The following is a 10,409-nucleotide window of genomic DNA, read 5'->3' on the forward strand; positions in this document are numbered from 1 at the left end:
CCATCTATCTATCTATCTATCTATCTATCTATCTATCTATCTATCTATCTATCTATCTACCCACCCATATATTTATCCACCCATCTATCTATCTATCTATCTATCTATCTATCTATCTACCCACCCATCCACCCATCCATCCATCCATCTATCTCTTTCCTGTGTTGTCTGTGCAGCAACTCTGTTCTTTTTCCTGAATATTCTCTGGAGAAATGATCGGCTGCGAGCTCTGCGGTTTTCGTCTGACTCTGGCTGCTTTGTTCTCTCTGTGGAAGATCATAGATCCAAAAATGAAACCACTTCATGAAAAACAAAAAATAAAAGAATGGCTAATTTCTTCCTGAAGCTGTCTTGTAGAGTAATTAACAGTCACTACAGCATTTCTAATTACAATCTTCGAAGGCTACAACCCCCAAGCACTGAAATATTACTCAGTAGCTGGATAAAATATGCGTCTCTCTTCCCAGGTTGGTCTTCAAAATAACTTCCTAATTCCAGTAGTTACATTTGTAAACTAATAATCACCAATACGATTTCCACACTTTGCACAAATCTAAACCTAATGCACACTAACATGCAACAAAACACTATTAAAAATAGCTCAATTATAATATGCAAATCAATGAAAGAGACTGACATCAAAACACAATCAGATGCACAGAAGGCTGTTCACGGACAGTCAGATCATGCATACAGGAATAACCACTGCAATCACTCACAGTTATACGATGGACAGGATGGCCGTTCTGTAACTGACCAATGTTTGATAAACAGCAGCGTACCTTTAACACAGGACAGTGTCAGCTCCTCGGGAATCTCCAGTCGATTCTTCAGCTTGATCATGGAGCACGTGAAGTCAAAGCGCTGCACCAGAAGGACCAGGACCCTGCAGAGACATGCGAGAGATCAGACATTACAGAGCAGCTCATGTTTGGCTGTTCTCCAGATCACTAACTGATCAGCAGCGTGTCGTACCGAGGAAGAGTGAGAAACTTCAGGGTCTCAGAGGCCTGCGGTCCACCACACAGACTGCACACGCAATCAACGAACGGTGCCTGAGGAAAACAGAGAGACATCAGCTGATTAGACACTAGGGCTGCGACGATAAATCGATGCAGAATCGATTCTCAGATCTTCCGAATGCATCTCGATTCTGAGCTTAGATTTTAACAGCAGGTGGTGCTCTAATTTAGTTTTTATCCGCACACTCAAATGCTCATGAAGAAGAGCGCTGAATAGTGCTTGTGCATTCGGCCAAGTTATGTAATGCCACCTTGGCTCAGAACGCTTTTATGACACGAGATTAATGTAAACACAGCCCACTGTGAACACCCTTGTAATTTGCTTCAACCTTTTCGAATTTTATGAATGATTATTTTAGGTTCAAGTAGGGTTGCAAAAAGGTGGAAAATTTCTAGTAAATTTCGGAAACATTCCAGAAGCTTTCCAGGATTTTGTTGGAATATTCCAGGGATTTTTGGAAAGTTTTCGGAAATTTGCCGGAAATTTTCCACCCCTTTGCAACCCTAGGTTGAAGTGCGTTTAAGGATTTGGAAACAAGCAGAGTACGGCTGTTTCTAAAGCATGCAGCGCCATCTGCTGTTCAAATCTAAGCTCAGAATCGACTCGAGAAAGAATCGCGATGCATTTGGAAAATCTCAGAATCGATGCTGAATCATTTCTCGATTTGCGATGCATCGATTTATTTTCCCAGCCCTATTAGACACAAGAGGCTCCTGTTCATGTAATATAATGACTTTAGCGCTGATACTCGCGTTCATGTACTGCTGCAGACTGTCTGCGAGACTCGCATGAGGGCCGATGACCAGCGAGAGGCAGTTTGACTCCTCTGAGAAACTCTTCTTGACGCCACAGCTAAAATAACAGAGAGAACAAACATTTCAATGTTAGGCTTCTTTTGAATGACCATGAGTTCATCCAAATGCATTCATCTTTAGGCCAAACCTTTGGTGACATTAAATGTCACATGATGGTATTACCTGTTGCAGGTGCGCTCGCTTTTAAGCTTGAACTCCATACTGGACACGGGGCACGTGTATGAGGGATGAGACGATTTTAAGGTCATGCTTTCTTCTTTCAGACAGGACAGACAAGCCATGAGGAACTCGTGTGCATCCTGAGAGGAGACAGAGAAGGTAAATCCAACTCATTAACGAACAGCTTACAGTTACTAAAGTCCACATTTAAATTGTTCACTGCTGAAAAGTTCAGGATGAATTGTCATGCTGGTCCAGGCTGGTTTGGTTCACCAGAAAAAACAGGTGTGAAACAGCATAAGCAAGGAAGTTGTGCTAATTAATCTAGTTAAGAAGCCTGGTTTAAGGCGTAAATGTTTCCTCACCTGCTGACAGTGTCCCTTGAAAACTGGAAAGTGACTTTCTATGTAGCTTTTAACTTTAGCCAAGTGTGTTTCCTTCAGATCGGAGTCACTGCCGTCCATCCGGCTCATATGCAGGTCGGTTAACGCTCTGGAAAGAAGCGGATTAATGTTATTAGAATCGTTTTAGTGTCACAATTAAAGGTTATTCTGCTCTACTCTAGAACGTCATGAGAGCTACAATACGACATGCAATTTAAATAGGAAGATTTTAGATGTATTAGTTGAATTGTTGCTGGTACCTGAGCAGCTTGGCGTCGTCTTTGTGATTCTCCTGCTGGGAGAGCAAATCTTCCCGAAAGGGGGAAACACTGAGGAGGCACTGAATGACGGAGTTCATATAGCACGTGTTTCCTAAATTCGGAAGACTGTAACCAGATAGCGTTGTTAGTGGAAACTTTAGACAAACTGCATTTAACTGTATTTGTGCTTATTTGATCTAGAGGTTTCTGCTTAAATATTTTAGACTAGTTTTGCAGAGAAATTCATAGTAAAGCATGAGCGTCCAGACTTTGAGCATTCAAAAGTGTTTTTACCCCAGTGCAGCTTGATCAGCATCAGCTGATTTCTCTTCAGACGCTTCCCTCAAAGACTTGACCAGCTCCGTTAGTGAATCCTTGGTCAGATCACGCCAGTGGACTCCTAAACTGGCCAGCAATTCTTGAAGGCTAGGAAAAACATCACACACACGTTACCTAATATTGCGCTTGTCCATGGGAGGTTGGGCATATAAGGCAAAGAAAAGGCCAATCATTTAAATATATACTCAATATATGTTTTTTGTGACCCTGGAGCACAAAACCAGTCATAAGGGTCAATTTTTCGAAATCCAATATATAAACAGTGAAGCTCAATTATTAATTTTTTTTTTTTTTTCAGCCTCATGTTAAAATGTATTTCAGAGGCAAGAAAATACATTTCCAATCTTACAGTAGCCATGCTGAATGCAAAATATATTTATGAATGCTTTTTAAAATTATATTAATATTTTGAATAGCATATTTTCAAAAATACACAACGATGGCCAAGAAATATATTTACATAAGCACATTTACATTAATATATTTTTAAACCTATTTTTGGCCACTTTTTGTATATTCTGAAATACATTTAAAATTACTTTGAAAATATTTTTTCCTGAATGTGGGGGGGTCAGTAACCTGCTGCTACACACAAATACCCACCGCTCAAGATCAATGCTCTCAAACGTCAGAGCTGCGTCTGCATCTGTACAGAGATAGATTATGCAGTTTTAGTCAAACATCTTCTCACACAACAGGCATGACAACAGTCACCAGCAAAGACTTTCTAAAACAGGCACTATTCCCTTCAATATCAGTGCTGTTTGTCAGCTTTTGAAAAACTGTCTAAACTAGAACTTCAGTCTGGATTTTTTTTTACGCTTTCAGAAATCAAAACATTCCAATACACAGTTAAATGGACAAATTTGCATGTATTACAACTAACACCTCTGGATGTAGAGGATGCTTTAGAGCCTTTAACAGGTCAGATGAAGCAAAAGTAGAGTAGAAAAGCTGGAGAACTGCTTACCTGTGATGGGTTCAGTCTCCTGAATCGCAGTCGGCAGCTCAGACGGTTTTTGTTCTGAGAATCTGACATCTGCAGGTGATGAAGAACCGTCTACAACTACTGCTGTGAAGACATGTTTTTGTCAATGTTAATGTCACAAACTTTTTTTTGAGGACATAAATAGTATAGCAACTAGGCAAGCTTCAAGAAGCAGATCCCGAACAATCAGACATTGAAAGATTGTTACATAGAGCTAAGGCTATGACACTTGAGGCAATAAAACTCAAAAAGAGTGTCACAGAAATGGCTGTGAAAAGCGTCTCTAACCTCTGACTGCTTCTTTCTCCTGGTCGCTGGTCTTCTGAGTCTGGATGGAAGACGTCTTATCCTGCTCAGAAGATGCGGACATGTGACAGAATGACAGCATTCTGCCAAAAAAGCACCGCAGACCTTGAAATCTGCGTTTGCCTGAGGAGGAAGAGGAGGGTGGTTTGTCACTGTCTTCAGGAGCTGCACTGGACGAGTCCAGCACATCCACTGAAGAACACAGCGCAAACTTGACACTCTTCTTGTTCTTCTTCTTCTCCTTTTTGGGATTTTTATCCATTTTTTCATCGGACTGATGAACGGCACACACCAATTTCTAGAAGGATAAACATAACTCAGAATGAATACTTTATGCTTGGTAATCTGTTCATTAGTGGAGACCTACTGAGGAAAGTTGCTATGAAGTGTGAGACAAAAAGTCCAGTTAGACCATATTTAAGTTTCTTATACCAGCTTTCTAGATAATTATTCTTTTCAGCTGGTGCACATTTACACAAATAATACAAAGCATGCATACAGATATGCATACAATGCATAAACAGGTTTACTCCTATAAGAGACCTATTACAAGTTTACTTGTATTTATTTGTATGTAATCCAGTCATATTAAACTGATAGTGACGACATTTTAAGTACACATAGGTTGAACATTTTTGATGGTATTTCTCGTCAAGCAAGGTCAAATCAGTGCAAATAAAACAGTTCAGTAACTCTATCTTTTGTTCAGATTTGTGCATTCAGACTGGAGCAAACCCACTTGGACTCCTTAAAAACCCCATTCGGCATCAGACCTACCTTCACCAACCAAGCCATTCTGATGAATGTGTAATGATTAATGATGAAGCTGCAGCTGATCTGCGAGCGAGCGCTTTTACGCGGAGTGGAATGCGGAGTGTTACTGTGACGTCACACAGCCTCCCTCACCAACGTTCTATGCTCGTGCGCTTTTTTCTTTTTTTTAAATAAACTTTTCATGTGAAGTTAGTTGTCTGGTTAAATTATATTTAATATTGATGTCTGTAAATGTCTGCTCAGCCTTTTACTGTAATATGAAGGTTTAGACGAGGACGTTACAGTAGGTAAAAAGTTCAAATAAAAATCCGCAAAACGCGTTGTTTTTGGTTTTTTTTACATATCTGTCAATATCTGGATGTATTGGATCTGTGTTGCTGGTGTTGTCTGTATATGTTTGCTCAGCTTTTTAAATGAACGTTATATGCTTTGTATAAACTTTATAGACGGGTATAGTCCCATATTTCATTTTTTTTTTACAGGAATTAAAACTAGACTGTGAGGGACTTAAGCAGTTTAACTACTTACTCAGATTGTTCAGCTGACAAAATGTCTTTCTGAGGGAAAAATTAAGACAACTCTATAAACCAGTTTTGAAAGTTGTGAGTTCTCCTTTATTGTAAAGATTGTATTGTAGTGTAATCTTTTCCTCACAGACTCATTGTCATCCACATTATATTCAATATAGGATCTGGATTGCTTGCCCCAATAAGTAAAACAATGCATTTTTATGAAATAATTTCATAATATAAATACCTTATAATTTAGATTCATAATTCATTGGCTAAAGAAAATAAAAAACAACACACAACGCAATAATGGAGTATCTACACAGCACAAAGTATCAGGTCTCTCTGTTCTCAGTGTCTAGGGCTATGAGTAGAGGGCAGATGTCTGGTTTAATTTAGAAATAATAATAAATCAAAAATATCATAATTGTATGAATAAGAATAAAATATAACTAAAGAAAACACTAACGATAGGATAATAATTTTAAACAGAAAAAATAATTAATCAAATATAATAATTAATCAAAATATATTTAAAAATCTGAATAAAATAGATAACGGAGAATCATTTAATAAAGAATAGAATAGAACAGGGTAGAATAGAACTGACTAATGAAACACTTTCTTTAGAAATTAGAACAGATTAGAGATCTTTATCTTCTTTAAGGAGATAAAAAATATTTTTAAAATAAAAAAAATCATCAAGATTAAATTAAACAAATATTATACTTATTATTATTATAAATTATTAAATAAAAGGACAATCTAAAAACAAGTAAAATGTAAATTTAAAAAAACAAATGTAATCCAAGATACTCATGATATGCTGTATGTACACAACGATACAACAAACAGGCCAAACATGACACTAGAGTCTATACAGAATTAACATGGTTTTTGGTTTCTGGGCTCACCGGGTCTCATTAACGCTAATGAGTTGAGCAGCACAAATCATCCATCAGTGCATGACAAGATGAAAAACAGCTACTGAAATCTTCAGCTGTTTCTCCAACAGTTGAGCCGGCGTTGCTTCTTACGATCTCGGAGCATATGGCATGGGTTCAGGCGGTACAGTATTACAGTCTTTTAGCACTGAAATAAAATATTAGATATATAGGAAGGTCCAAAGATTTTGTGGGAACACAAAATAATAATAATAATAATAATTGTGTCTCTCATGTAGGCCTACAAGTTTATCCTGTTATAGTTTACTTCCACGTTACAATCCTGGAAATGTGAAAAAGGCTCCATTAATTGCTCCACAAAGGACGGAGGAGACACCCTGAGGATCTTTGAGCAATAGGCCTATATAAACCACACATTTTACATACATCAACACTGCATCTTACTTTATTAAAATGTATTACAAATGTCTCCATTTTAGGAGTTCTCCTGGTTTTCCTTCTCCGAGGTGAGTGACTTGAGCAATCCAGCAGTTATTCCTGTATAGGGAATGAATATGAATATTTCAAATGATTATTAAATATGAAGCTAAATGTGTTTAATGCAATGCATGCTTAAAGTGAGTTTAGAATTAAAATATATTGTGCATTATAATTTTACCTCAAGCTCTATCTTTAGAGAATGTGGCCATTAATAGAGTGCTTTTCTGTTGCAACCGGCATTAGACTAATTGAAAAAGCATGTTATTTCTGGGTTTATTGACTTGTCATTCAGAAAAATATGGCATGCATTTGTGACAGTATGTAACCATGTTTTGTTGTCTGTTCTGTATTGCAGGGTCGTGTGTTGATCCAGATGCAGAGGTTGTGCACAAAGCTGCTGGAGACTCACTGGAATTAATTGCTGATTATCCAAAAGATGGTCTTGAAGTGCCGTGGAAATATTATGATACTCTTTTTGCTGAGTATCGAAAAATAAAGATTTCCATAAAGTCAATTCTGAATTATTTTATGAAAGGTTAAATGCGTATAAGGACAATATTAGCGTAACAGTAGCAGACCTCAAACTCCAGGATTCTGGAAGCTTCTCTATTACTGCAGAAGGAAAATCTATACAATATGAAACAAAATTCATTGTGCTGCATGTTCGTGGTGAGTTTAATTGTTTGATATTTATTCCGTCAATGCTGTTCGGATGCAAATATCAAATTCTAAAACAACACATTTAAGAACTGAGGCAGAATACGTTCATGGTCGTTTAAATTAAAGTTAAATAGTTTAGTATGCTAATATAATTACTTTTTCATATTATTCTCTTACAGATCTCATCAAAGATGTAAACATTAAGTACAATGTTTCCAGGTTGCAATCAGAAAACATCTGCATGTTTCATCTTCGGTGTCTGGCGTCCGGTGGTGATCTGAATCCCTCCTACAGCTGGAGCGGTCTTCAGATCCAGACTCAAGGATCTCACCTGAATATCAGCCTCCGTCCAGCAGAAACCACCACACTCACCTGCACAGCCAACAACACCTTCAGTGTCAAGTACGCTACTAAGACTGTAGTCTGCACAGACAAACCTGAAGATCAAAGGTTCTGTGTTAAAAGTTGAATTCTTACATTATATAATTTACAAAAAAAGTTTACTTTGAAATAAAGACAGACTAAGAACCATGCCCACGCATTTTTTTGGAGACCCATTTGAATGGCAAGATGTATACTTGTTAAAGCGGCAGTCCGTGACTTTTGGCCCTCTAGCGGTTAATAAACAGAACTGCGTGCGTCTTGCGGAAGAACATTGTAGCCGGAGCTACTTCTCTCTGTTTATGTCTATGGCGAATCACGCAGGTACTGGGCTCCTCCGCAGCGGTGCCTACCCGAACCAGTCTGAATAGTCCGAATATAAACACTTATTATAGGTGTACCGCAGTGATTCAGCACAAGCCAAAAACACGGTTTGGAAAATGGATTCGTGGTGTACTCGCTTATTATATAAATTTTGTAAATTTTGAACACAAAAAAAGTTACGGACTGCAGCTTTAAATTGCTCTAAAATTATCTTGTTAAATTATTATCCATCATGATCTGTACATATTAACAACAACGTGGGCAAAATTACAACAGTAAAATCTGTTCAAGCCACCAGTTGATACAGCATTTGCATTTATCTTATTTTTGATGAGATGAACTTGCAAACACCTTTAACTTGCATGTGTCACATACTGCTCAGTGAATCTAAAACACTCAGTGAATCAAATCACAAACTACTTTTTATCCACACGATGGCGCAGCCACATCAGGTGCAATTTTTTAATACTAAAAGTAGGCTACCAGTATGGCCTAGATTTTCCCCTTAAAAGGACTTTTAACACATGCACTTAGCCCCAAGTTGTGATTTACCTCTTTTATGCTGTTAACCCAGAATACTGTGTCAAATGTGTACACTGTGGCGTCATGTTGTGTTACATTACATCTATATAGTCAGGGCCGCCGCTGGCCAAATGGGTGCCCTAAGCAGAATTGTATTGTTGTGCTCCGTCCCTCAAATGTTATGGAAGTTGCCATAGTTGCAACTCGTCAGAACAGAGTGTTCAACGCACCACCGTTTCCGTTTAAAAAACGTTTTGCACCGTTTTGTCGGGGTTGAACGCAGCCCTGACGAAAAACTTGACAAATTTCTGGACTTTTATAAGGAAAACAAAACTACATAAATGTTATAATAGATAAATGAAATGTGCACTGTTTTTATTTTACTTTAATTTTTTTTTCATGATTCCCAATTATTTATATTCACGAGTTCTAATATTTGTACAGGCTTTACATTTTTATTTCAACGTAGTAATTAGCAATTCATTTAATTTTATATTTGAACAGATTTGTTACGTGACAGCAGTAATTAAAGTTTCTTAAGGGTCAAGATCACGTTATCTGCATCTCCTGCGCTCCATCAAGCCACTCCCACAATATCTGTCAGCACTCAAATTAATGCAGGACTCAGATTAACTGTACAGCATGTGTGTAAAACTCTAATACAATTATGACGTTATTATTTCATCACTAATAAATCAATACCGCGTGGTTTATATACACGTTGCTGCTGATTGACATTATTGACACAGCCACCAAACAAGAGAAACAGGAGATGCACATCCCTACTGTGTATCCTCGCTCATGACTCCTCAGGAAGCCTCCTCACTCCTCGAATGTGTTTTGAATGAGTCTGCTCAATAGCATCCACTGCACATGGCTGTCTCGGGGCCGAATTCGGACACAGCCCTTGTCTCGCTGCATTACTATGGCGGCTGTGTGTGTGTGTGTGTGTGGTCCTGGTAAACCCTATGTTATGGGGACAAAACGTCCCCACTAAAGATGGCAATATCCAAAATCCTTGTCCTTGTGGGGATATTTTTGGTCCCCATGAGGAGACAAGCTTATAAATCATACAGAATAAAGTGTTTTGAAAATCTAAAAAAGCAGAAAGGGTAGGTTTAGGGTTTGTGTAGGGCGATAGAATATACGGTTTGTACTGTATAAAAACCATTACACCTACGGAATGTCCCCATAAAACATAGAAAACCAACATGTGTGTGTGTGTGTGTTGACACGTGCACTTCAGGACGTCCCGGTTTCTGTCTGCCGTGCTGCTTAGTGGTTTGTGATTGTAGCTCCGTATGCGTAATATCTTAATATCACTCTCTGTTGTTTAAAGTGATAAAATATAACTTAATTCCCACCATATTTCTGTTATTATCTATCAAGCTAATCTAGTTTGCTACTAACCAGCCCGAGACTGGTTGCCCACTGAAGCTAAGCAGGGTTGAGCTGGTCAGTACTCAGTACCTGGATGGGAGACCTCCTGGGAAAACTAGGTTGCTGCTGGAAGAGGTGCTAGTGAGGCCAGCAGGGGGTGCTCACACGAGTCAATAAAATAAACACTACAGAGCATTCATT

This window comes from Sinocyclocheilus anshuiensis, unplaced genomic scaffold (genome assembly GCF_001515605.1).
Source record: "Sinocyclocheilus anshuiensis isolate Anshui unplaced genomic scaffold, SAMN03320099.WGS_v1.1 scaffold919, whole genome shotgun sequence".
Lineage (NCBI taxonomy): Eukaryota > Metazoa > Chordata > Actinopteri > Cypriniformes > Cyprinidae > Sinocyclocheilus > Sinocyclocheilus anshuiensis.